At 44.0% G+C, this 27823-nt stretch overlaps 1 protein-coding gene and 1 pseudogene across 19 annotated transcripts in view; both read right to left on the reverse strand.

Moving 5' to 3' along the window:
- PTPRT (protein tyrosine phosphatase receptor type T) overlaps window positions 1-27823 on the reverse strand; it is a 2174878-nt gene that overhangs the window by 1259227 nt on the left and 887828 nt on the right. The gene's annotated exons all lie outside the window — the stretch shown is intronic.
- LOC138581461 (signal recognition particle subunit SRP72 pseudogene) lies at window positions 25461-26711 on the reverse strand (annotated as a pseudogene).

Here is a 27823-nt window from a genome sequence, read left to right on the forward strand (position 1 = left end):
GAAAGAAGGACATGTGAAGCAACAAAGAGGTGGGACCAGTGAGACTGTGACTGAATGAAAGACTCTGTATCAGACTGTCAGACTATGATAAAGGAGAAGGACTATTGCAACCGAGAAGGCACTGATAAAGGAAAAGGACTATGGTGACGGCAAACGACTGGACTAAAGGACTGTGATGAAGGAGGATTCAGAATAATGAATAATACTGTGATGAAGGACTGCCAACATGGAGAAGGAATGCGAAAGGGTGAATGTTATGCTATGCTATCTTGCATTTGCATAGTACCTCCTTCCATATCTCATGGTGTTGAAGTGCTGTGGGTGTCACAGGGACAAGCAGAGGAGTAGGAAGTAGCATGTGGCAGCAGAGAGTATCCAGATGCTGTTTACAGTTGGGATTGGGAGGGGATGGATAGGTAAGAGTCTACGGTAGCAGGCTAAAGCAGTTTCAAGAAGGAAAGACAGAATGACTGAAAGCTAGAAAGCCAGATAAACTAAGTGTACAGTTGGACCGTATTTATCAGGGATCTCAGATGTAGTCTATGGGACGCAGTGCAGGATGCAGAAATAGCAAGAGAGATGTGGAAGTCGCGCCAAGGACCATCTGATGCCAAAGAAGCATCTGACTAAACTTAGTCATTGAGGAATTGTGCAAGTCAAGTGGCTGCTGAATTAAGAAAAAGGGAGGTCATATAATACAGCATCAATTTGTCTGAGGTATGATATTCAATGGATTGAATGGGTCAACTCGTTTTACCTGCAGTTCCAGGTGATTGTTTGCTTCCCTTGCCATAAAAAAGTCAGATTTTGAGAAGAGGGAAGGTCAGATGCAGAAGCTGTATACTGAGCACGGTCAAAAGTCATCTTGTGGAGATTACGAGAACTATTCCAAAGGAGAAGGGGGAGGGTTACAGGGCCTAATCGGGTTGAGGTTTGGTAGAGAAGATTATTGTAGGGGAGCACCTTCTAACAGTGAGGGCGGAGGATTGCCATTGAGAGGTTGGCTCAGGATTAAACCTCAGTCATCTGAGTTAGATTGATTGTGTGTGTGGACTTCCAAGTCTATCAAGAATGTAGTGAACAAATTGGAGATAAACTGCCTGCAGGATACCACTGACTGACTTATTTAGTAGAATACCATAATCAATGACCAGTTTATGAATAGTTGTCCATGAGGTGCAGTTAATGGTTCCTATGGGGAGCTGTGGGGAGTGGTAAATCAAAAGAGAAGGGTCGAGAGCAGAGAAGGCTTTAGTGCCTAACTTGTACAGGTTTGACAATCATGAGTTTAGACATCAGATCTGTAAGAAATCGGGGAACTAGTGCTCGGAGCAGCTATAATGTAAGCGCTCCCCACTGCCAAATGCTTGTAATTTGCAGAGGTGTAGACAGGGTGGGGGATGAGCTGGCAAGGCCCACCCAGAATATGCAAATGCCCACTCAGCAGCATGTAATGGGCAAAAAGTGGCCTAGAAGGCTGTGCAAAGTGAGCAAACGTTGCCTGGCATGCTGCGCTCACAAGTGAAATGAAACACTCCCTGACATGCTTGCATGTCGGGGAGGGTTTCATTTCAATTGGGAACACTGCTTGCCATGCAGGCATGGTAAGTAGTGTAACCAATTAAAAGTAAACCCTCAGACTGTTTCATTTCATTTGTACACGCTCCCAGCCATGCTTGAATGGCAGGCAGCTTGTACAATGGACCCCTATGGAGTCCGCCGGTTACCAGACATTTGGTTGAAAAAAATTGGTCGACTGGACAAATGGTCGAACCAATTTGGTCGAAAACCAAATGGTCGATTTTTATTTTTTTTATTTTCACCCCTTTTTTTTTGGGGGGGGGGGGGGGTTTTCTAAAAAAAACCCTTTTTTTCCCTAAACGAAAACCCAAAAAATACATATATAAATAAAAAAAAAATGTGACCATTTGGTTTTCGACCAAATTACGTCGACCATTTGTCTTTCGACCAATTTACAGTCGACCACTTGTCTGGACACCGAGTCCGCCTACTTTATGCTGGTGCAATATGCGTTCTTCCAAATGGTGCCTGACACGAATGAACGATGTTAAAGCCTTACTCAAGGCTTTTAAACCTTTCAATTACTTGCACCCCCTCCCCCACACACATTAGCTCCTATGTGCTAATAGCCTTAAAGACCATGGGAGGGGTCATTATCATTTGGGATAATGACCCTTCTCCAACTTATGTCCCTCAGTGATTATTGTTCAGCTGTGACCTCCTGTCTGAGAGTCAACACACAGGGCCAATTGATTACTTCAAGTTTCTTTCTGCCTCCTGGCAAGGAACATGTGGACAGCGATCAGCGACTGCTGGAAAGTGCTGGAAAAGACACATTTGTCAGATCTTTCTAGATTATAAATCATTTGCGGGTAATGACAGATATGAGGGATGCGCATTGCACAGCTGGAAGCCTGCCACTGGGAGCCTGTGCGTCTCCACTTATGATGACAGTCACACTGCTGGGCATAGATGCCACAGCTGGACCCGGAAAGCTGGAAGTATAGTGGAAGCAAATGTGATGTGTTGGCTGCAACAGAAAGCCCTTGAAATATTGGTGTGTGTTTGAAGTCGGTGCCTATGTATTCATTGGGCCTCATTACACGGAAGGTGGTGATCCAGGGTGCTATTAGCACCCTGGACCATGCCGGTAAATTACCGGCACCGCCTTGGCGGAAAGGGGATTTACCGCCCCATTCCAAGGTCGGTGGGGCGGTAAATCCCCCTTCCGCCATTGCCCTTCCCCATTCCCATTTCTGCCCCATAGGGCTCTATGGGAATGGGGAAGGCGCTAATTACGGCACCGCAATTTTGCGGTGCCGTAATTAGCTCCGAGGTCCCTTAGCGGGTTGGTTTTTAACGCCTGCCAAAAGCAGGCGTTAGAGCACCAACCCGCAAAGGGACCTCGTAGTACGGCGGTAAGGGTTAACGGTCACCGTTGCCATTAACGGTGACCGTTAACCCTTACCGCCGTCCGTGTAATGAGGCCCATTGTCACTGACCGCCATATTGCCAGAGTTCACAGATCCTGGGAATGGTAGAAGATTTCAGGGGGGGGGGGCTGGGGAGGCTGATGTCTGAAGAATTGCAGCAGTCTAGCCCACCATGAGTTGCCAATCCTTGACCAAGATGACTGCTGACCTTTCCTCAAGGAATGTGTCCAACCAAAGCTGAAAAGGGACACGCCCGAGGACACATGGGTGCTCAAAACAAATTGAGCCCCAGAAGATGGGGTGGGTTTATGTATTTATTTATTTGAACATGTAGATAGTGCACAAAACCCAGATGGATCTAGGTGCTCTGGATTGCTAGTGATATTCCGACCAACCAGATATGGTCACAGGCTAGTGCCTGCTATGGGTGCCTCTGAATGTTGGTTAGTCACCAGCATCAAAAGGACAATGCAGCTAGTTTTAAGTAATGTATGGATCCTCTTCAGAAAAAAAAAAAAAAAAAAAAACAGGCTACATATCCACACTGATTGAATACTCACAGGAGAATTCACATATGCAGCTGCGGATATTTTTCACGACTGCCATGCCAAATGCGGAAGTGGCCCAGAAATGGTGAGCTGATGCGTTCGGCGACCTCTAGTTACATCATCACAGGTTTTTAGCACAGACATTGCACTGATGATGTCTACCCTATTAGAATAGCACCCTGGGCAGCATTAACAGATCAGCATCCTCTGCCACACAGCACACAGTGCAATTGCCTTGGAGGACGCCCGTGCAAATGAGGGTAGCGGGCAGCCAGCATGCATGGGTAATGTGTTCACCCTGAACTGATTGCTGTGGTCCATTTGGGTAAAGTGGGGGTCGGGGTATGATGAATAGATCCAGCAGGAGAAACAACTGTATACCACACTCTGTGATCCCGGAGTGTAATGACATTTAGATGTAAAATTAGTAATAACATAGTGGGAAAAATACCCTGCACAGAGGGCATCAGGCAACCCACGAGCTGCAGCAAATGATTCTGTGTTTATTAGGACTGCAAAGCATTTTACCAACGATAGAAAATGGGCAAATGATCTTATTCACACTTTGGAAACCACACTGTGCCCAGCATGAAAGGCCCACGTAGAAGGGATTAGGGGCATGACACGTGACCCAAGAAATGGAAAAAACGGGTTTAGGCTTTTAACTAACAAGAAAAAAAAGTGCTGTCCAAAGCTAAGACGTTGATCGTGTAAAATAGATGTTGTATGTTTTTTTTTTTTGAAAGTCATTAAAGGGCACGTCCTAAGGAGGAACATGTCGAAGGGAGAAGCTAAAGGTGCGTGCCTAACCCTGAACTGCGTGTCAGTTACAAGAGAGCATGCAACATACCTTTGCTCTAGTGACGCAGCATTTTGGTAGAGTTGCACATTTGCAAACGCTGTTTGCACCTGCAAAATGTATTAGTATCAGAGTTAAAACAGTGCAAATTGCTTTCCACGGGTGCTAATTGCATTGTGTATGTGCAAATGCGAGATATGCATATCCACCGGAGTTCCTCTAAAAGGGTCGAAGGCAGATACCATTTTGGCTGCTTCCATCGCAACAGTCCCGGAAACACGTCCTAGACGGCCTTCATCAATTCTGCTGCCGCAGCGGGAAGAGCCCGGGCCTGAGCCCCTCTGTTGATGGGGATATAGCAACAGATGATTTGAGCGCTGACAAAGCCATTATTCTGCAACTGGTTACTCGCCAAGCACGATATTACCCACCTTGGAGGTATATTGGAAATTACTGGCAACAATAGGCTGCTTTCCCTTCCATCGAGCGGAGTACCTTATAACAGCGATGTCACCGCTGCAGTTTACAGAGTGCATGCCACTTACGCACTGCGGTTAATAACAGCGCTCAATGTAAATTTCCTAATCCGCTCCTTGGAGCTCTCACACAGTGGAGCTTTATGTTGCACTCCCTCCGTGGCAGTATACACACACTGTAGATTAAGAGAGGAGCTCCCGGGAGGGAGATACCGGGGAAATATGTTCTTCGAAGCACCTAGTTGATAAAGGCAAACGACAAGGAGGAAATAGGTCTCTAAACAATGAGTGTTGTCACGCTATTGGGAGCATTGACTTTAGGCAATTTTTCTTGCGCACAGTGCTTGGGAAAGGCCTGGCAGATGCTCCTCGGTTTTTCACAAGGGACTAAATCCATAGGGGGGAGTTCGCGCTATCGTATGGTTTTTAGCATGAGACATGGACACATGTGCAATAAGGTTCCTTTGTTGGCTGCTGAATAAACATGGACTGTATGCTGGCACTTGGAAACTTTTAATCAGTCATTCACATATAATATATGTTCCAGTCGAGAGGTTACATGCCCGTAAAACAAGACTCAATAGGGGTTCCAGAAGACCATGCCAGATGCAATGTGTCTAGAATGTTCTGTCTAGGATGTTGCTTCTATGATCAAATGCCAATATGGGAAAGCCATCAGCCATTAATAATGGAGGTAGGGATCCCTTTGTCTTAATAATGCGTAAGTAACACGCTCCACGGTCTACACAGGGGGTAAAATGCTTGGCAGCCCGAGTTAACACCGAGAGTGAAGCGATGGCAGTTAACAAGGGACTGGGATTTTTACCCCCGGTGTATGTCGTGGAATGTGCTACTAATGCTAATAGCACCCAGGGTTACCAAAGTGGTAATCTCGGGTGTTAAAAAACAAAAGCATTTTCAGTCATTGAACGTGATGCTGCGCGCTTCCCGTTCAATTAATGAAAATACTTTTTAATAAGATGGCCGCCATGGTTCTAGAAGGTGTCGCTCCATACGTAGTCCCTCTTCTATCTCCATGACAGCTGGAAAAGCGAAGCTGCTGCGCTGGTGGTGGGGTGATCCAACAGGTAATTGAGTTTGGAGATGCGGGTTGGGATAAAAAAGAAAAGTGGAACTGATTGTCAGGGGAAGATGGCAGACTGGGGAGCCGGCCAATAGGTGGCTTGGAGCGTGGGCTAGATCGGGAGTATCAGCCCAAATTTTCAGCCTCCTGATTGGCTGCCTCCTGTGTGCCTGGTGCTAATCTTTGTTTCTACAAATGAAGCACTCCTCATACCCTTACATCCACTCATCAATAACACTCCTGATCCTTTGTCCCCGCTATAGGTTGGAGAAGGGAAATGCCAATGGAACATTTTCACTGGCGGCATTGACACATCAGCAGTTTTACCCAACATGCAAATGTTGTGCCATTTGGAAAAACATATGTGCAGTGTTGATTTGTTATTTACCAAGCAAATGTATTTTGGGAGTTGTGGTTATCTTTAACTGTAAGTGTACATAAACCTCAGATACCAACGATTTGTAGAGGGGTATCCCATGACTGCAAAAGTAGTGCCTCAGTAGCATGGAGTTCTAGATTCACTCTGCATTGGATGAGATTGCTGAAAGGCATTTGATACTGATTCAGACTGAGAGGAATAGGTGACATTGATGGGGTTACATGGTTTATTCAAAAGTGGTTCTTGGTGCATCTTTATCATGGGATGAAGAGGGGGGTCATGGAAACCAGAATGCAGACCCAACACGACCATTCATGCAGTGTCCTCGGCCTCTTCTGGGTTGTATACTCAATTGTTTTTTTAGGGTTCTTCAGGTGGGGGTTGTTAACCCTTTAACATTTCCCTATTGTGGCGAGACAGGACATCTCTGCATGCACAACTGGTACATTCTTACCCCAATTTTAGTTTTTTTTAAAGGAAAATACATATGAGTTATGTTAATGGATACCCTTCGACTGGATGCTTCGCCACCTTTGACACATAACTTGCAAAGTGCAGGGGAAACATGGCCATGTCCAATCGTGTTTGCAGAGAAAAATAGCAGTTTAAGAGATGTGGTCCACTCTTTATAAAAATTGAGTATTAATATGAATTCTGTGCCTTTTGCTACGGCTTGTTCATAGCTTGTGTATCTGAATCATGCCCTGACACCTCCTGTCCCCTCACCAAAACCTCCTGACACCCAAGACACATTTATCCCACTCTAATTTGCTTCCATCACTCCTCGCTTCAACCTTTGATAGTCCACGGGTTACCTATTCCCAGACCTTCACAACCCTCTTCCCCTTTAGTATCAGTCATGGCCACCTCCATCCCCTTCCCATCAATCCTCTCCTCTTCATTCTCTTTATATTTTCCATCTGCTATCCTTTCTCCGTCCATTGCAATCCTTTCCTTTCCACCACACTCCCCACTAGTGTCTATTACTCCTCTCCTTCCCTCATCTTGTTCCCCTTCTCTGCAATACCTTCCCCTTCACCATCACACCCTCCTCCTTCCCTCTCCACATACGTCATGCATAGTCTTCTTTATCTATCCTCTCCTCTTCTTTCCTTCTGAACTTCTCTATGTCCGTCCTTTCTCCGTAACAACATCTGCTTACCCTACTTTCCCCCTTCCTCTCCTCCCTCACGTTCTATTATTTCTCCATCCTTCCTCTTCTGCATTCTCCTCCTTCCCCCCAGACCATTAACCTTCACACCTTTCTTTTTTTTTCTATAATGTGTCTTTTTTAAAATTTTGCGATGAAGTCCGCTTTGTTATGCTTGGTAATGGGTCTGGGGTAGCCATAGAGGTTCGGTGCCATGAACAGTTCCGTAATATAGGGCACAGTGGAGGTAGACAGAAAATACACAGGCTCCCATGTCCATCACCAGCCTTGAGAGAATTGTATGCCCGCTAAACACTGTGGGAATCCAGGATATGACAGGACAGGGCCTGGCATTGGACGAACACCCCAGATCAAGGACACCCAGGACAAGAAGAAGGATTACAGTGTTACTATAAATGCCTATGAAATGTGGAAAGCGATTCCCAACAAATCCCTACGCTTAGCCAAGAGGAAGAGACAGCTGAGAGTTATTTTAGCAATTGCCATCTGTGTGGGCAAACCCTCCAATGTATAAAAAGTCCTGGCGGCTAATGGTTAGTGAAGATGTTAGTAGATAGAGTTCTAGAGGAGTAGTGGTGACATTTCAGAGTAGGGAGGAGGCAGAAGTGGATAACTAGAAGGAGGGTGAGCAGGAGAAAAGAACAAGCACGTGTGGTGGTGTAGCTCTGAGAGAAAACCGAGAACAAGTAGGAGGTTGAGAAGATATGGACAGATCACTGGTTGGAAGAGGAAGAAAAGGTGACGAGAGCAGAGGAGGTTGGAAAGATCTGGTTAGGATACAGGGGATGACCAGAGAAGGAACATGGGGGGAAAGGAGGAGATGAAATGATCCAGAGAGTGTATCTTGGAGAAAAGCTGAACATAGAGGAGGAGGTACAAAAGCAGAAGTAGGAATAAAGTAGGGTGGAATAGAGGAATCAGATCAGGAGTGTGAGAGGGAACGATAATAAGAATTCGAGTAGGTTGACAAAAGGTCAAGAGATCTAAGGGAGTAGGAGGGAGGGGTCAGGACTGGAGTATTAGCAGAGGAGGGTAAAGAAAAGAGTGTGGTGAGTAAGGTATCAATAGAAAGCATACATACATATATAAATATATTTACTTGAAACGAAAGTGACTAGCTAGAGAGGAAGAAGGAGGAGGCGGATAAGAAAGGTTGGAAATCCTGAGGAGGTGTAGCGGGCCCTAAAGTTGTGTTGTGAGTTGTTAAACAGGCAACTAATGAATGATAGACAAGAGAGAGAGAGGGGAGAGCCAGATAGGTTGGAAAGAGAACACCAGTCCAGAACAGGAACATCCAGTTGACAGGCTGCCTACAACTGTAATGCTGGTAGAGTCTGTGGTACAGGCCACTGGCAATAGAGGGTATGAGCCTTGCCATTCTTAGTCTTCTAGTGGCCCGAAGCTACATAATTCAATCCTTGGACTTCACCATATGACCTCTGAAGCCCTAATTGGAGATGTGCAATCAACCAAAATGGCATCTTGGCTCTACAACCAAATGGAGATCTACTCAGTGACGTCAAGAAATATTTGAGGAGCATTTAAAACACAAAGGCCCTCATTACGACCCTGGCGGAGGACCATGGTGCAATTTGCACCATGGTCCATGGCGCAGAGCTGCCAACTCCGCCATGGGGGTTGGCGGACTTACCGCCCCATTCCGACCTTGGCGGGGCGGTAAGTCCCCAATCCCCATTTACCTTTCCCCATTCCCATTTTTGCCCCATAGGGTATAATGGGAGTGGGGAAGGCGTTAATTACGCCACCTTAAATTACGGTGGCGTAATTAACAACAGGTCCCGTAGCGCCATGGATTTTTCCGCCCGGAAAAACCAGGCGAAAAAATCGCCATGGCGCTACGGGAACTCGTAGTCTGGCGGAAAGGTACGCCATGCATTACGCTGGCGTAAAACCCTTTCCGCCAGGGTCGTAATGAGGGCCAAAGTGTCTTTCACTTGTGCTCCAGGTAGCAGCAACAACAGCAGTACAGAGATTAACTCAAGGATTATGGTTCTAGAGAAAGCGACATTTGCCCTCTTGTTTATATACAGACAATCCGGATCCCGTTAGATATTTACAATAATTTACCATGAACAGTAATTTCTGCATTTTACACAGCCCTATAATCCCTCAGCTGGTGGCACCTTCTAATTCTGCATTCCTCTCTCTTCTCATCATCATCCTTCTGCTACCCCTCAACACCATTTTTGTTTCGATATCAAATTCACCTGCCCTCACATATTTTGAGACTCTCCTCATCCCCTTTCTCTCTTCCTCCCAACTTCTCTCTCCATCTATCCTCTCCCATCTACACTTCATTCTGCTCCCTACTTACTCTAACATTGCTCTTATTTCTTCATCCCTCCCCTCACCCAATCTACTGCCGCTCCCACCCACACTCAACAAGACACATCACTCTCCAAACTTTGCCACCATTTCCCTTTTTTTCTTTCTTCCTTCATCTCTCCACACTCTCCAACCTTCTTTTCTATTGTTGTGTTCCTCCCAAAACTCTCCTTCTTCTTCTCTGTCTCACACATTTTCATCAATGTGTTTTCCTCCCCACTCTCCTCCATCCCACTCATCCCCCCGTCTATTCATATTTATGTCTTCTTTTCCACTCTTCATATTATGCTCTTCCTTAGCCTGGCCTCTTCAATCCCCATCCTTTACACCTTTCCCTCTTCTCTTCCCTTCCCCTTCAACTTCTATATCTTCTTCTTTCATTCTTCTCCTTCTGTGCCATTCTTCTATCCATACATTTTTGTTCAGCTCTACTTCTTCCTTTCCTAACCATCACTTTCCCCACTTTCCACTTTCCTGACATTGTTCAATTTGTATTAAACAAAGAACTGATAAATGTTATCATTTCATTTTATGGCGCACAAAGGGGAAGGAAAGCACATGTTCGCATCCTGTCCTACTCCAATGAATTCGACAGTAAAGAAGAAAATAGTTTATGTCTGATCATTACACATATATTAAATCAGAAAGTCCGATTAGTAGGCATATAAACTCTGACATGAAAACAATTAATTCATTTAAGATATACATATTTAAAAAAGAAAGAAACACTAATTCCCAAGCGTGGGGGTGAAACTGAAGATAAATGTGCTTCCCGCTGGAATGACACTTCAAACCTTTAGACCAAATGGGAATTCTGTGGAGGACCATGGTGTTTGCATTAACAATATCAAGACAATCAGAGTTGTCATCCAAAATAAAATTGCAGTGTCAGAGTAGTCTGATGTAGAAGGAGTATGCTAGTTACATAAAGTCATAACCTGAAGGCCAAGGGAGGCGATTAGTTTACAATTGCAGTTCTACAACATAGTCAATTCAAAGGCGGACATGAATGTCAAACGAGCTGACAGATAAACAAGGCATTCCTGAGTACAGGAAGATTCACCCACAGATCCAAAATGGTAGCAGAGATTGGGATACCATAATACCCAGAGCCCAGGGCTAATAAGGGGACTATGCAGACCTGGTGTTCAGTTGTTTGCCACTTCATTTAGGACACAATGGGAACAGCACCCCACAGAGGGTCAATAAATAGTTATCCCTCAAGCAGACTCTTGTCCAAATATTTCCACTCATTGGTTGAGAAAGCAAGGGAACCAATGTCCCTTTTAAGTGTGTAGGTGCATGTTAATATCCTCTAGGAATTAAATATTAGTTAACAAGTGAACTTCCATCTCCAGGCCAAATACATCATTCAATTACACCTGCTTGTTTAAAAAACAAGGATTCCAAGGAATCTCTGGCATTTGTATGCATTGAGAGCCACAGATGAAACAAAGGATTAAAACAATATATATGCCCTGTAAAAATCATAGTCAATTGCTGTCTCGAATTAAACTTTCTTTTTCTAGAATTTAGAACATTGGGGGTAGGGTTTTGTTTTGGAAATAGAATCAGAAGACCAGTGACCTATTTATATTCCCTGTTCTCACTGCCCCTTTAATTTAGAACCAAGCTCAGTCCATACGTTCTTTTAGTCACCTATCCATATTCACATACAGGTACTTCAGTAATGTTCAGTTTCTCATTAAAGTGAAGAGAATACAAGAATATATATGTACACATCATAATTTATGGATGGATATCTGTTTGTAAAAAGTGGTGTTCTGTCTGTATTCCTTGATTTATTTATATTTTTAGGGAGACAAACGAATGGCTGTTGCATTATAATGATACACTCTTTGTCATGACCATCCAGATTAATTTGCAGTATCTAGGTGACTACCCATTGTGAATGGTGATCAGAAGAAAAGAATGTCTAATGTTTTTAAATTCAAAGAAATCATTACAAACCAAATAGTCTGTTTCATATTCCAGATTTCGGGGTGAGATTGCATAGCAGAAGGAACCTTAAAATCTCATCCATCAAAATTCCTGGATTTAATTATTGTTCAAACTTGGTTTTGGGGCAGTTCCCTGAACGGAGTATCACCCAATTAGCACACACGTATTTTCAATCTTCCCCCCTCCCGCTCTCATCTTTGATGCAATCCACAACTACTGAAGTTGATGCTATGTTGACAATTCACAGAAACACACAATGACAATTCTGCAGCGGGAGAGCCAACATATACCCACCCACCACATGATATAACTATGGACTACCAGGGGCCACCAGGCTGTATTAATCTTTTTAGTTTCTGCAGGTATAAGCAAAAAGTTCCTTTAGGTACCCAAGTCCGTTGCCTGAATGCAACTAACAAAAAAAAAAAAAAAACTCACACAGCGGGTCACATGATCACTTGATAAAACCTGGAATATATGGAATTTGGGGTGGCCTACATGCCCTGAACTCCTGTCAAGGCTGCCTCCCAAACACACTCTCTAGATTTACACGGTGGCATAACTATATGGAGTTGACCCGAACACCCTGTTAAACAACACAATATGGGAATCATTCATACACTCCCATATCAATATAAAATCAACACATTGAGGCAAGCCTGAGGTTGGGAGGATGTACAGGTACCGCCCCCCTCTTTAGGTAACTCACTTCACCACCCCAGCAGGTCTAATTCATGACACTCTTACATCCATGAGTCATATAGATCCATGTTGCCAAAAATGACTGCACCAGGCAGCAAAGACAGATATTCCCATACATACACAATTTTGGGGTGAGTATGGTATCCCAAGCTCTGTTATCATTACAATCCCCGGCATAACAAGAGTGAGATGCCAATATGTAGCATTATGCAATCACAAGCATTCAGAGTATGATTGCACACTCAGAGATGCAAATGTCCATGTTTATAGCTAAAGCATATGTTGTTTTTATTTCTGTGGCATGGAAAAGCACAGCAGAATGGATGAAACATCATGTGTGGCTGTGTTTTTATGGATGTTTGAACTACTTGGACAATTTTGAGAAGGATGCATATGTCTTTGTGTTTTGTTTTAAAATGTTTTTCCTTTATAACTAAGATAACAAATGTAAGGAGCAAGTGTTTCTTTTACTCCCTATACTTAAATATAAGATGATCCATGTAATTGCTCCTTGCAGATTGTTAGTGGAGGATGATCCATGCGCAAGTCAATCATTAAGACAATAGGATATATAAAGCCTCACCAAATGGAAGAAATGAGCACAGGGACTTAATGCTGCAAACCATTCCACACACACGTACAATGAAAAAATATTAAAATGTGAACTGAAGCTCAAGCCAAACTACACAAAGTCCCCTTTTGCAGAAACATTCTCAGTAGAATTTGGGAAATTGTGGATTCTGATTAGGAGGGCTGGGCATGTCGCTTCAGTTGGTGCTCAGTTTTCAGCAAGATAAAGCCTTCTCGGAAACCTTTGACACTTTCGGAGGAAGGGCTGATAGCTTGTGACTAAGACCCTTGGTACTCCAAGAAGAAGAGCCTAGCAAGGGTGGGTGCATGTCTGTAGCAGAAGATATGCATTAGTTATGCAACCACACAAGCAATTTCCCCAAACTGTGTGATAACTGTTAAGCTACAGGAATGAGTTTGCAAGAAATCCTTTGCACGAAAGAAGACACATGATACAGGGCATGCAACCATCTGCAAATGACTGCAGATTTTTGTCTTGACTACGTTTCAGCTATCGAATGCAATGTTAACCAAAGTGTATATAAGCTGTTATGAACTTTGAATGCTTAGCTCACTCTTGCACAGTCTTTTGAATGTTCAGGAAGTCATGCCCTTCGTGAATGATTACATTGAATAAATGGATGACTTCACTTATTTGCTCTGAGTCTTATTTGTGGGGTCCCTTATCCCAGGGTGGGGTGAGCAATAGGTGTATCCTCAAATTAAAGCTAAAGTTTAGTAAACTGTGTGCATGACTTGCTCATTTGAGACAATTACACACTTGAGTGTGTTAGTTTTGGGTATGCTACTCTCTGAGTCTGTCACACATTTCTGAAAACACTGCTGAAAAGACCTCACACATTAGAGTATGTTTAGACTTTAAAACACACTACCTTGCAAGCTATGAAAAGCTGATTTTAACAAAGACTGCATGAAGGAAGGATACAAGCAAGTAGAGATGTTTCTAAAAGGAATGCTCTGGATCTTGCAGGCCTTAACAATGTGTAATGTTAGCAGTTGTAAATGATGAGGTGCACAATGGAGTAACATGCATCACAGGATGCCCCTTTGTCTGTGAAACACGTTTAGAATTGTCTACATATCTTTAAACTTGACAATGTCGTCAAGGCAAATGCATATGCAAATGGATTGGCATCATGCTACCATTTGTAAAGACCAGATAGTTCAGGCAGTGTGAGATTATTCAAGGATCACTAGTAAGTTATATTTGCCATTCATTGCATGCATGAACAGTTGGATAATATGCGCTTGGCCTAACAGTTCCAGAAGTATGCGGACAACCTTAAATTTCAGGTCAGGTTACACCCAATGACCATTCAACTTTACGAACACATCACAGTTCCTCAATCAGATGAACATTTGGAATAATGAAAACCATATCTGTCAAAATGGGACTAAGTCAGATGTTCTGCTGAGTGATAACATGAACTAGAATAGCATTAATTGTCAAAACAACCCAATCCTCTAGATGAATGCACTGCACCAGATTTGATGGTAAAGCATCTGGAAATGTGTCTAGACTTGGACATGTTTATTTATTTAATAGTGCATGGGTAAAATACTGCGTGAAGTATTGTCATCTGGTAAGGTTCCAGATGCCTTTGCTCCTGATCTGCAGCCCCCATTCTTCAGTGGCACAGAGCAGTTTGAAAGGACATGTAATCCCTTTTATACATTAGCTGTGACAGCAAAGTCACAGCAGAAAGAAGTTGTATGTATCTCTGCCCCTCAGATCCAGAACCTTAATAATTAAGATGAAATATCAATCTGGTGGCAGGGCAATCTCGGCCTTTCCTGGATTCTGGTGTGGTGACTGAAGTTTCAAACAATTAAAAAAGCCATATCAGATGTGTATCATATTCATGTCAATCGTGTGATCTCAGGCTAGCTATGGACAAGCTATGTAGCGTGACTGCCTGTCTCTTCTCAGCCAGCAGATCAATATGCATAAAAACTTTTTCACTTTTTTAATCCCCTTGGAGGTTGTGTAACACCTCACCAGCCAACACAACACCGAGCAGGGGGACTACTGGGAACCACGCTTCAAAGAAGCACACCAATAAAAAAGGGACAGCTTTTCAAGGGTCTAACAGAGGGCAGACCCACAACAGTTTAGCACTAGTACCCTTCGAATATGCAGGATCCTAACTTGAAAGGTTTAAAGCTGTTGCATGTTCAATGGGAAGGGATTCAACATAGAGATGTTCAGGGATGCCTTTCCTGCATCACCTTCTCCAAATTGTTCTTATAGATTGTCTTTTGAAAGGTGGCAATGCCAGATCTGCTGACACGGCATGCCACTTGGGTCTTTATGCTGAACCTCTAGTCATGTAGCGCTGTGAACCACTGCGTTGGCACTGCCTTTCCCCAGAGCCTATTTAAGCAAAGTAAAATTAATTATTTAATGAAGGGTGGCACAGAGTATGCTCACTTGAGTCTTGTCTCCACTGTGCCTTTTAAGAGAGAATGAGGCAGTATTGTTATTAAGCGGACCTCCTTATCTTATCGGAACGTATAAAGCGCAACATAAGCCCAAGGCATCATGGCGCTGAAGCTACAAAGGTAAGGCCAACCTGGGTACCGAAGAACTAGAAGAGAAAGGTTTTTAAAGCTGACGGAAAGGCAGATGTCCTCAATAGTACGCAAAGTGAGAGGAAGAAGGTTCCAGGCGTTCGCTGCCGTCACCTAAAAGGTACGACCACCCACCTGAGCAAGTCTGGCCCTGGTGGGGCTGAATGATCTTCAAAGCTTGCGAGCGAAGAGACCTGCGGGTTTGTAGATGCAGAACTTCCTCTCTTCCAAATTTTGAAACTGCTTGCCCTAAAATGTATAGAGCTATGGCCGGGTAGGAGCTTCATCTCAAACTCTTGGCATATTTGAATTCCATAGGGACACATGCATGAAAAGTTACCAAATGACTGAAAACACTACTGGGGCCATTTTACAAGAAGTGCAACGATCATGCAGGGAACCGCAGACCGAAGTGTAAAAGGAAAGGGGAAAAAAAAAGGAAAAAACTCTCTTTGCATTTTAATTTTAATCCCTGTTTTTTCAGAAATGTAAATGATGCATGAAATATGTGCTTTGCAAATGGCTTTTACCAATGGATTCCTGGGGAATCCACTTGCTTTTAGCAGGTGCTAAATGGAGGTGATTCCATAAGAATCCATTCGTTTGCACCTGATGAAAATCTCCTTTTTGTATGTATATTTTTGGTATATTTGTATTTATATTGGAATTGTAAAACATTTATTTATAGGCATTGATTAATTTGAATATGTATTGAACATATTTTACGTGTAAAGTTTGAAAATAACTAAAACTAAATACATTAATAATAAAAGAAATGCATATACAATCTCATGCTGGTGTCAAATAATTGTACCTTGAAGAAGGAGAAGGAAAGCAGGACGGAATTGTTAATTCTGCTTAATGCCGATTGTCTGTAAAGAAATTGAAATTGGGCAGAAGCAGTAAATCAGGGGTTACCTGCAATATGTTTTGCGTTTATGCCTTGATTAACAGTTCTGCCTTATAAAAAATGACCCCCAAAGGAATTCCCCAAATGTCCAACATCTTAGGGCAATTACCTTGCAATACGTCCAAGCACAATGGATCTTGTAATAAAAGACTCTGCATACAGCTTCACGTGTGGCAAGAAGTGTTATAAAACTGCATGCTGTTCCTTATGCCCCATTTAAGGAATCACAAACATTAGCACTTATGTACTGTTGGACGCCCTGCATGCAATTTTAAAGGTTGCAAAATAGAGTGTAACAGTAAAGGGGAAACAACAACAACACAAAATCACCTTTATTCTTTGATTTTATGATTCTTTAAAAAAAACAAAATGAAAATGACACCAGCAAATTACACATTGCAGACAGCATTTTCGATGTATTGCTACTGAATCCGCTAGTTTTTACTTCCTGCTAAATGGAGGTAGATTCCATGTGAATCCATTTGTTTTAAACCTGCTAGAATATCGCATGCAGGCGTAAAACAAAGTGCTCTTTAAAGAGGGATAGAAAAGCGTGGCAGAAGCAATCATTGCACTTTGTGCCTCTACTCTGCCATCATAGGGATTGAAAATGGCCCGTAGCGGAAAAAGTATGAAGCAAATGCGTTCGACTTTGATTGTATGTCTTGATTTACTGCTCCACATAATATGAAATGACACCATAGGAGATTATGTGTCACCACAAACATGCTGCAATGCAAAAAGTAGTTCACTTTCACACTGTCAACTTTTAAAAACAAAATAAAATAGACAAAGGGCCTCATTACATGTTTAGCGGACCGGAAACAAGGGTGCCAGAAGCAACGTACTGCACCCTTTTCGGACCGCCAAACTGACCTGCCCGGAGTTCGGGCCTCTACCAGCAGTGTTTTCACTGAAGCACCGGCACCGTTATCAAAAGTGCCATGCTTGAGTGACCCCATGGAATGGGGATTTACTGTTCCGCCACCTGCCATGATGTCCCGGTGGGACTGTGATGCCAGGCGGCAGAAACAGTGTTACAGAGTTGCCAACTACCAGCGGGTTTTACTGCCGATCCCCTATTGAGACCCAAAGTGTTTGTTTGACTTTTTTCAATAGGTTTGATGTAAGTTGCAATCCATTTTCTGTCTCGTTCAATATAAACTGGTCCTGTCTCTCTGTATGGCCCAAACCAGAAACATTGTGCAAGAGTGTTGTCTATAGTATTTGAAGGTTTTCATCCAGTAGTTGTTTTTTTTAGTGCTTAGTGTCCTGGGCAAGAATAGGGATTTTTTGTTGTAAAATAAAAAATAAAAAAAATAGGAATAAATGCATCTGTTAATTTTAGATTCCTTTTACTTGATATACACCATAATAAACTTGAGTTGGAACTCACATAACTAAAGCAGGAGCGCGATCACCTGTGTCCTTCAAGCAGGTCGTTAAGAAGCCGTTTGTGGACAGCACTCCCCCGCTGAAAATGTAGAGCATTGACACTGAGTGGGCTACAGGCACCTGGTCCTGGTTGCACGTCCTTTGCCATACCTTTGAACTCACACACTTTTGGCAGGTGTTATCCGCCATTCAATTAGCTCACCCACCCATCAAGCACCTTACACACCCATGTTTGTCAATGGACTCTCGCGATCAAAATGAAAATCTGGTGTTTTCACCCACCCTGGGGACACAAAAGGATGAAAACGGTGTCTTTGCTCCACATTGATGTTAAATGTGGATACAGGAGGATCTGACGCACCTCAGGACACACCAATAAGGCGTCATTCACACCGTGTTTTTCAATGGGCTTTTGCCATTATAAAATGCTTCTGTGAATTACGCCCCCTGTCTTCTTATGACTGTCACAGAGCAATCCGGCACTCCTTGCCCACCGCATCGCCGCTCTCTGCCCCTACTTCCAGTGCTATGCGGACGATACCCAGCTCATTTTCAGGCTACCCTCGGCCTCCTCCTCTCCTTCCCTCATCTCCGACTGTCTGTCTGCTATCAAGGAATGGTGTGCCGCCAATGACCTCTGCCTTAACGCCAGTAAGACTGAGATTCTACTCATCGGCACACCCACTCCCTCCTTCCCTTCAGCTCTCTGGCCGGCCTCCCTTGGCCCCCCTCCTGCCCCTACCTGCAAGGCTAAAAACCTCGGGGTCATCTTCGACTCCACACTCTCCTTCTCTCCTCATATATCTGACGTCTCTAAGAAGTCTCACTACCAACTGCACCCCCTCAGAGGTATTCTTCCCTTCCTCTCCTTCCCCCAGAAGCTCACTGTCTCCCGAGCCCTGGTTCTCTCAAGGCTGGACTACTGTAACAGCCTCTATCTAAATCTGCCTGCCTCCACTCTCCGCCCTCTGCAACTTATCCAGAACAGAACTGCGAGACTTGTCCTTGGCCTCAAGCCCAGGGACCGTATCTCTCCTGGACTGAAATCTCTTCACTGGCTCCCAGTGGCTGCGAGGATTAAGTTCAAAACCCTCTGCATTGTCCACAAGGCCTTCTGGGGCCTGGGGCCTAAATACCTTCAACTCTCTCTTCCTAAATATCTTCCTTCACGAGCACTTCGCTCATCCGTCTCCAACTCCCTCATGGTCAGCCGCTTCTCGAAGCAACGAGCTGGGGGTAGATCTCTCTCCGCAGCAGGGGCCTCCCTCTGGAACAGCCTTCCTGCCTCCCTGAAACTTGAGGAGAACCATCTCCGGTTCCGGAAGCACCTCAAAACCTTCCTCTTCGCTTCTGCCTTCTCTCTCCCTCTCCCCTGCTAAACCTGCTTAACTCCCCACTGAATTCTGCACTTAACCTGCATCTGGGCCACTCTCAGCGACCTCGGTCCAGGGCCCAGCCACTCTCCACCTGCACTGCCTCCCTTGGCCCCCCCCTGCACCGTGGGACTGTCACTGTATCCCTACAGCCCCCTTCCCAGCACTTGCTATGCACTTACCTCGCACTTGCCACCAGCTGGCCCTTTTTATTCATTATTTATTTTACGCTACTTACCTTGTACTGCACTTTCCCCCCCACCTCCTCCCCTTGCACTTTCTCCTTTTTCCCCTTACCTCGGCACTTGCGCGATCTGAATGACACCTGGCCTAGTAGGATCGTTTGTCTGTCTTTCCCTTGTTTCCCCCCCCCACCTCGTCGCGCCTTGAAACACTTGTGTATAGGCGCGTTACAAATACCATATCATATCATATCATATCATATCTATGTGTTACTGAAGGCCTGCCACTATTCTGCGTAACACCTCCAACTGCGCAATATCCCTGGGAACCACTTGCCTGCATATGCATAGTGCGCAATCAATTTCACATTAATGAATGGGATGCCGGGTCTCCTCTGAGTCCTCCATGTAATGCGACAAAGGCAGCATCTGGCGCCCATTCACTAACGGAGAGACCTTGGGGACTGAGTGTTTGAATCCAGATGCAATGAATCCCAATAAACATGAGGTGATTACTCGGGGAGATTAATTTGTCCATTCACCCCAGTGACTCTCTTTCTTCACCTTCCAGGCTCCGAATACCCATTCAGAATCATAATAGCCTCCAACCTCCAAGGAGCAAATTGACAACAGTGATGGTGTAAAATGCTTAATTTAAAGAACAGCCAGATGCACTTATCATAGATTAACATATTAGAAAATGTCTTTAAAAAAAACAAAGAACCCTCAGACTTAAGCTAAAAAAATAAATACATAATTAACGAAATGCTATATAGCAGGTCATTTGGTAAACAAGACTAAATAAATAAATAAAAGAAATCTGACTACATGCCATGTCAGTAGATGTTTGAAGGGTAATATGAACGCCATTTGCATGCTGGTGAAACGTTTGGTGGGGTTATGGAGAGAGACATTGCTAGCCATTCATTAGCCATTCAATAAAGAAAAGAAATGCCTTTTGGGTGTTGTTCTTTGCGTTGAAAGAGATGGGAGTCAGCAGACTTTGGCAGCTCCTTGACCAATGTGACAGCTAATATCCTACTCTTATGCAAGTTTAAGGCTGGGGACAATTACCTAGTCATGCAAAGAAGGCCAGGCAATGAAGTTCATTATGCTGAGCCCTAACTCTCCCATACTGTGGTCCTCATTACGAATTTGGTGGTAATTAGGTGGTAAATCTGTCAATATTTGGAGGTAAAGTAGAGGATTTTCATGCAGCAACAAACTGGAGGTGAATCTGCCACATTTTCAAAGGGTAATTCAGATGGTGGTACATCCACCAAAACTTATACATTGATGGTGCATGGAAAAGGGTGTTAATTCTGTTGCCACCCAAAAACATGGAACTAACACCACCAAACATGTAATGAGACCATGTGTGTCCATTGTGGGAGGTAAGAGAGCTGCGGGATTGGTGGAAAGATTACAAGAAACGGGACACCCTACACACCCTCCAATCTCTTCCAACCTCTTCATCGTTCTCACCTTGTCCTACTTCCCCTGCCATCTCATCTCTGTCCCTAATCTATCCCACCTGTTTCACTGAACTCTTACCCACCCTTCACTCAGTTTTCAAATCCAGTTTTCCCATTGACCCCTGTGCAATGCAAATAAGTAAAGCACTTAGACCCATACTTTCCTCTCAGGTCACCTCCCTATTACATATACCCCTCACCAGAGGCATGTTCCTTGTAATCATACCCCACCTTTCAAAAATCCTCGAAAGTGTTGTCTTCAATTGCATTGTCAACTACCTTAAGGATCATTCCTTCTGATCCCCTCAAATATAATTGGAATTTGGAGTAAGCACTACAAGGAAACTGCTCTCACTGACATCTTCAATTTCTGGGCCACTGCTCACCCCTCCAAACCCTCCTAATCCTCATCCTACTTGATCTTTGTACTGCTTTCAACATAGTTGATCACCCCTCCTTTTGGCTAAGCCTCTCCTCCCTTGGTTTTAAAAACACAGTACTTGACTGGTTCACCTCCAAGCTCTCCAAACACTCCTTCTTCAATTCATAGAATTATAGTTCCTCGTTTCCCACACACTTCCTGGTGGGCATCCCAGGAGCCAGGGCTTGGATCACTCCTTTTTACCCTGTATACCTCACACCTCGTTAAACTAATCTGATCCTCTGATTTCATTATTGGCTCTTTTCCAATGCCACTCAGATCGTCTTCTCTTTTCTCCTCCTTCACACTTACCATCCTTTATAATCATGGCTAGATCACAACCATTTAACACTGGTTGGCTCTACTCTGCCTGATGTTAAACACCTCTAAGAAGAAGTCATCAATCTCCCAATTTCCAATGTCAACCCCACATGTCCATCTCAGCTCTCCTTCCCCCATGACCTTCTTACTACACCACCAATGCTCACAACCATGGTCACTGTGGCCAGAATCAAATCCTCAATATTAAGAACATTAGCAAAACACTGCCAATACTCTTAGCACCACCTTAGTACTCATACATCTAGACTACTGCTGGAGTCGACTTCATGGTATCCCTTGTATTCCTTTTCCTCTATAAACAACATCCTCACTTTCACTGCATGCACCCTTTACAATCTACCAAAATCCCTCTCCATCTCCACTTATCAACATCATTCTCGTAAACTTTCCATGCAGAACCCCTCCCGCATCAAAATCCTACTACATATCCTCAACTCAATCAATTACTTGCCGTCTCCATCACACTTTATGGTCCCTCCCACTCTCTGCAATCAGCCACCATCCTCAACCTCTCTGTGCCTCACATTTGAACCTGATACCTTTTTCGCTCATTCTCTTCATATTTGCCCACTGATATCGGAAAGGTGTCCCCACAACAATGCAAAAACAGTTCATCTGTTGAACTGCTCAAGGTGTGAGTCCAACCTAACCTATTAGCTGTTGCAGGGTCATCTACTTCCCTCTCTGTCTATCCCTTACTGACCCCACTGTTCACCTCTCTCAGGATGGCACTCACAATTGAAATGATCTATTGTATTCCTACATGGACTTTGGCACAAGGACTGTATGGCTGTTCCCCTGTCTATGTCTCAGGTCAATGCCCTTGTATGTTATCCCCATTACCTGGTGTACTCCAAAACCACTAACAATGCTTCTTGGAAATGCACCACTGTACCAGGCATTACCTCCAAAATCAATAAGCATGTACTATATAAGTTATGTCTAGTTGAAATGACATCCTAATTGATCAAGTAAACAGAAAAAAATGATTGCCTCGTGTCTCAGCCCCTGCTCTGTCGGAGTTCCACAATGATCGGTCCTTAGTCCTCTCTCTCTTCATCACACTGTCCTCCCCCTCACATGGAATACTAATCTCCTCCTTTGGCTTTTTCTTCCAGCTTTTTGCAGACAAACACAAATCTGTTTTTTTTCTTCTCTGTGATCCCCAATCATCGCCTTACATCTCCAAAGGTCTCTGCCATCTGTCACTGTATGAAACTCTGGTCTGGTATTTATAAAACTGAATTTAGCTTGTTCTGTGCTCTTAACTTGATTCTCCACTCTCTTATTTCATTTCAGCTATCTCTCCTCAATCCACCCCCTATGTTTACAACCTGTTTAAATCCAAGCAGCTGGTCTTCTGTGAGATTCCTATTACCCAGCAAAGTATATCCCTCAACACCCTCCTTGAAATGTGTGATCTCAAGTCTTCCACCACATATCTTCCCCCTGCCCACCATTTGCTTCCCCTCACTTCCTCTCCTGCTTCCTTCATCTTCCCTACCACTGGAATTCTGGTAGCCTGATGTTAACAACATAATCCCAATTTAGAGCTTTAAAAGCATCAACAATGTACCCTCTAGCTCTTGTAGGAACCTTTGCTGTCTGCTCTGGTTTCATGCTGCCTCTGTGATCGCATTCCCTTTCCACAGAAACATTAGCATAGACTAATGTATATAATCAAGCCATTAGTGCCTTAATGTATATACTCTAAATAAGTGCACTCTTAGGCAGTCGAGTTCCCCTGTCCTGTCTCTGCTTCCTCTTGGTGAACACATGGTAGTGGCATTGCCACTCCACTGCCCCACTACCTTAAAGCACTTGGCACCAGCTTTTGGTTATTCCTTCTGCATAGTTTTCTATGTTTGAAACACTACCTAAAACAAATGAACACATACATTACAGAAAAGAGGTGCTGTAACCGACCTTTAACATTTCTAGTTTTCTTATATCTACCATGATGTCAATTATCAAAGAAGGGTGCATGCGTTCTTATTGTTCAGAAAGTCATGCAAGCACATACAGTCCATCTCATATATGCCTGGACGCTGGAGGGTGATCTGGCTTCAGCCATTCCACAGTGGACACCAATGACCAACCTGAAACCTATTCTGGTGTTGTTCCACCTGAAAATGGAACCTCGATCCATATGTATTGATCTTTGCCACTCTCCAGCTCTAGTCCACCGTGTGACTCCCTGCCTCGGCTATCCCACAAATGTAGCCCAAATTCTCAATGTTTCCATGTCAGACTTCGAAAGGAAGTACAATTCCCTGTAAAGACAAGCCCAACGCAAGGGCAACTTCTATGAAGTCCGCAATTGCTTACTCAATGAAATATGGATTGACTATAGTTGAAAAGGTCACAAGAGGTGGAATGGTAGATTTGTTTCAAGAGCATTGTAGTTTTGGGTTAGTGTTGAGAAAAATTAAATGAGCACCAAACACACAATGAGTTATGTACAAATATGCAATGCTTTATCACAGATATTTCTGTTAAATATAACAATCTCTGGACATTCTTGTGTTCCTCTTTGGCTTCATGCGAAGGATCTAGGAGCCATCATTGGCACCATCTGTCCCCTTCTTCTTTCTCTTAATTTCATAAGAGTTGGAAAGGAGTGCACAGGCTGTCCATATTTACAAAATAAGCATCTATCAGAAATACTTTATATGATCATTCTAAGGTTTGATAATATACATTTCTCAGTAAGACAAGGGTAATATTCGCATTACAACTGTTTTTTTTTTCTATATTGAAAGGGATAAATGTGAATTAAAGTTATGCATGTGAACAGGTTTCAAATATAAGTGCATTGAAATAATCACCTTCATAAAATAGCTTGTTTTGCCATCTATTGACACTATTTTGTTTTGCAAAATGCACTTCCTTATTGGAATGTGTGACACTCAGACTAAAACGAATGACCTGTATCTTCTCTGAGCACCAATCCAAAGCTCAAATGTGTTTGCTGGACTCTGAATGGTTGGTGTTGTGTCTGGTGTGGCCCCAGAGGAGGCTATCCCTCATGAACACTACTCCTGTGATTTTCCTCAGCATACCAACAGAGACACATGGTGCCACTGCATCAGAGAACCTCACATTATTCCCTCTCCAGGTTCTGTGGCCCGGGTTCTACAAGCCTCTCCTCTACTTCCCTCCTTAGCCCCTGTGTCCTTAACTTCCTTTACTTTCCTTAAGGTGATTATCACCTTAAGTTAGTCGAATCTTGTTTCGCATCACAACCCCGCCACCCCCCCGCTTCTCATCTTGGTAGGGATTCATCTTTCTTCTCCTGTGTCCTGGGGGTCATCGTGGTGTTTGCCTAGGTCTTGTTTCCTTTTGCTTTTCCCTCTCACTCACATCACCGAGGAATCTGTGTGCCATGCTAGCAATACTGCCTGAGGGGGATCTTCCTCCAACGACACCCTTGCTTGTTGTCCATGCCGTTGTGTCGCCTGGCTGCATACTTTGGCTACCTTGCAGAGTTGACCTCTTCCTCCTCCAGCCATTTCCCCACAACCATTGCAGCTCTCGTGGCTTCCCTTTCCTTCTCTACTCTCTCCTTGTTCCTTGATCTCCCTTTCATTCACTCTTTGTCAGCCTTGTATTCCGCCATATTATTTGCTTAATCAGGAGTGCCCCTTGTGTCACTCCTTCTGGTGTTCATTTTTTTGTCGTCTTTGTCCCAAGTGTTTCTTTGTAATTGTCATCCTTCCTTTGTTGCAGTAGTCTGATCTTTCCCCTCTTGACCGTTCTTTTGAATGTGTCTTAGCCTCTCATCCTTTGTTGATTACACGCCCGTGTGCTTTGGGTGTTTTTTGGTCTTTGGTGCGTTGGTGGACCTTCCACTTCCTCTTTGGGCTGCCCCACTCCTGCACAATCAGCATGTTCTTCCTGCAACTGTAGATCGAGCGTTCTCGCATCGGAAGCTTCAGGATCTTGGGTCACTTTTGGGTCTTAGTTCTTTGGAAGTTTTCCTTTCTATTTTTTCTTCTTCTTCCTTGTGTCCCCTTCCCTAGAAGAGACGGCCTTGCTCAGTTTGTTGGTTTTCAACAGCAGCTTTTGCTGCATTCTTTCAGACGAATTTAGCACCCGGGGTATTTTCAGGAGCATCTACCTCGACTTTCAGGGACATACAGTCTCACGCGGGTAAATGTCTATTGAGAACGTTTGCTCTGTCAGGGTCTACCAAGGAGTAGGCAGAGACGAGTTGTGTGCCAAGGTGTGTATATTGTTTGGGTTTTGTTTCCACAGTTGTTACAGATCGCTTGTTGCTTCTTTCTTCCTTCCATGTTTTAGATTGAAGTTGACAGCTTCCCGTATTGAAGACAGATGAGTTGGAGTGTTGGGCTGGTGTTTCTGATGCCACAGGATGGCTTGTGTAACACACTTCAATAGCACTGTCAATGTCCTCTTTATGACTGTACATCATAACCAGGGTTGACACTATGCCTGGTTTATGCTGACATTCTTCTATACCTTGTAGGACTATGTAAGCTTTGGGAATCCTTCCTTGAGCAAACTTTAATCACCCCATTGTAAGCTCGATTTCTACTGCCATAGGAGGAGGATGCTCAGTCAATTCCTGAAGCAGTTCTGTGGCTTTTGTATGCTGCTCCTCCCGGCACAACTGGGCCTCCTGGGATAGGGCTGGCATTCGGTGCTCTAGACTCGGGGACTGTAATGCTGCTGAACGTTCGCAGCACCGATCCGCCTGGTTTGTATGCATAGCAAGCAAGGTTTGTTGACCCCTATAGCCTGGAGATGTTTCTTAGACAGCTTATGATCCACCCCATCTGCATTAGTTAGCTTCACCTTTGTCTATGAATCACAGAGATGTTGGTCTCTCTAAAAGTGATGGTGTTGTTTGCAATTACAGCAAGCAATCCCACATCACTAGGCTTCAATTTGATAACGTGGTTGTACAGTTGCAAGGCATCCTCGAGTCTTCCTTTTCCACTCAACATGCAGGCTGCATTATAGCACGGCTCACATGTCCGTTCCTGTGACCGCAGTTCTTCTGGCATGACGTTTTCCCCTGTGCTCATTGGAGCCACCACTGCTGAACGGTTTGTTTTTCGCTCCTCCGTGGCATATTTGCCATGTCTTGAATGTCGGATTGCCTACCTGTCCTAGAGGCGGCAGTTCCTCTTCTGCCCCCTTCCCGGTATGGCCAATTTTCGGATTCATGATTCCTCCCCGACCCTTGGCTTCTCCTTTACTTTCTGGTTATGCAGGTCAGTGTAATCCTTCTCCCTCCATCGCCCTCCTTCACGGGCACAGTAGAGATGCTGGCTCGGTTGGATGTTTCCTACTGAGGCAGTGATGCCCCCTCATGTGTACGGGATACGCAGTCCACACATGCATGTACAGCAGCGATTAAATCAAAATCACTGCATTATGCAGAGTTAGGCACAGGAATCTGGGGTATGTCAGTGTTCCAATACCTAACACTGCATCATGCAGCGAATGACTGGAATCCTGCTGGCCAAGACCACACTGAGGAAGACAGGGAATTCACTGTATGGAACACTGGGTTTGGATCCTCAAGACCATAGTTTGTGATTAACCTTCTCATGCATGCCACCGCAAGTAGGGAAGTCAAAAGCCTAACAACTCACAAAAGACATCCATCTGGAAGCTCCATAGCAAATGTCCAGGTACAAATAGTTACTTAGCTCTTTCAATGGCCTAGTACTACGTTTCCAACTCAACCTGGGCACATTAATCAAGTTAATACTGAATACAAGGTTGGGCCCTTTGGCCAAGTCACTGGTCAATCCCTCAGCTTTGTGAACTCTAGATAACCATGGAGTTTCCAACAAAGGACACTGATAATTTTTGGTGATGTTGTAAAAGACACAAACACACCCGTACCCAACCAGCAGTCTGCCAAACATAACAACACTGCTGGAAGAGATTGTTTTATATGAAAGCATGGAATGTTTCATGGATGACTTTTGTGATATTGTGGTGAAGGGCAACATTGCATTGCTAGCTGCATGGGGGAGAATGGTAGAGGGGGGAGGGGTGGTGTGATAACAACATCATTTTAAAAGGAAAGACCATCTTGTGAAATAATTGACAGAAATAATTTAGCATGTAAAATATTCTGAGTTTGGTTCAGCACTATTAGCTA

The sequence above is a fragment of the Ambystoma mexicanum genome, chromosome 3p (assembly GCF_040938575.1).
Source record: "Ambystoma mexicanum isolate Mex_15411 chromosome 3p, UKY_AmexF1_1, whole genome shotgun sequence".
Classification (NCBI taxonomy): Eukaryota; Metazoa; Chordata; class Amphibia; order Caudata; family Ambystomatidae; genus Ambystoma; species Ambystoma mexicanum.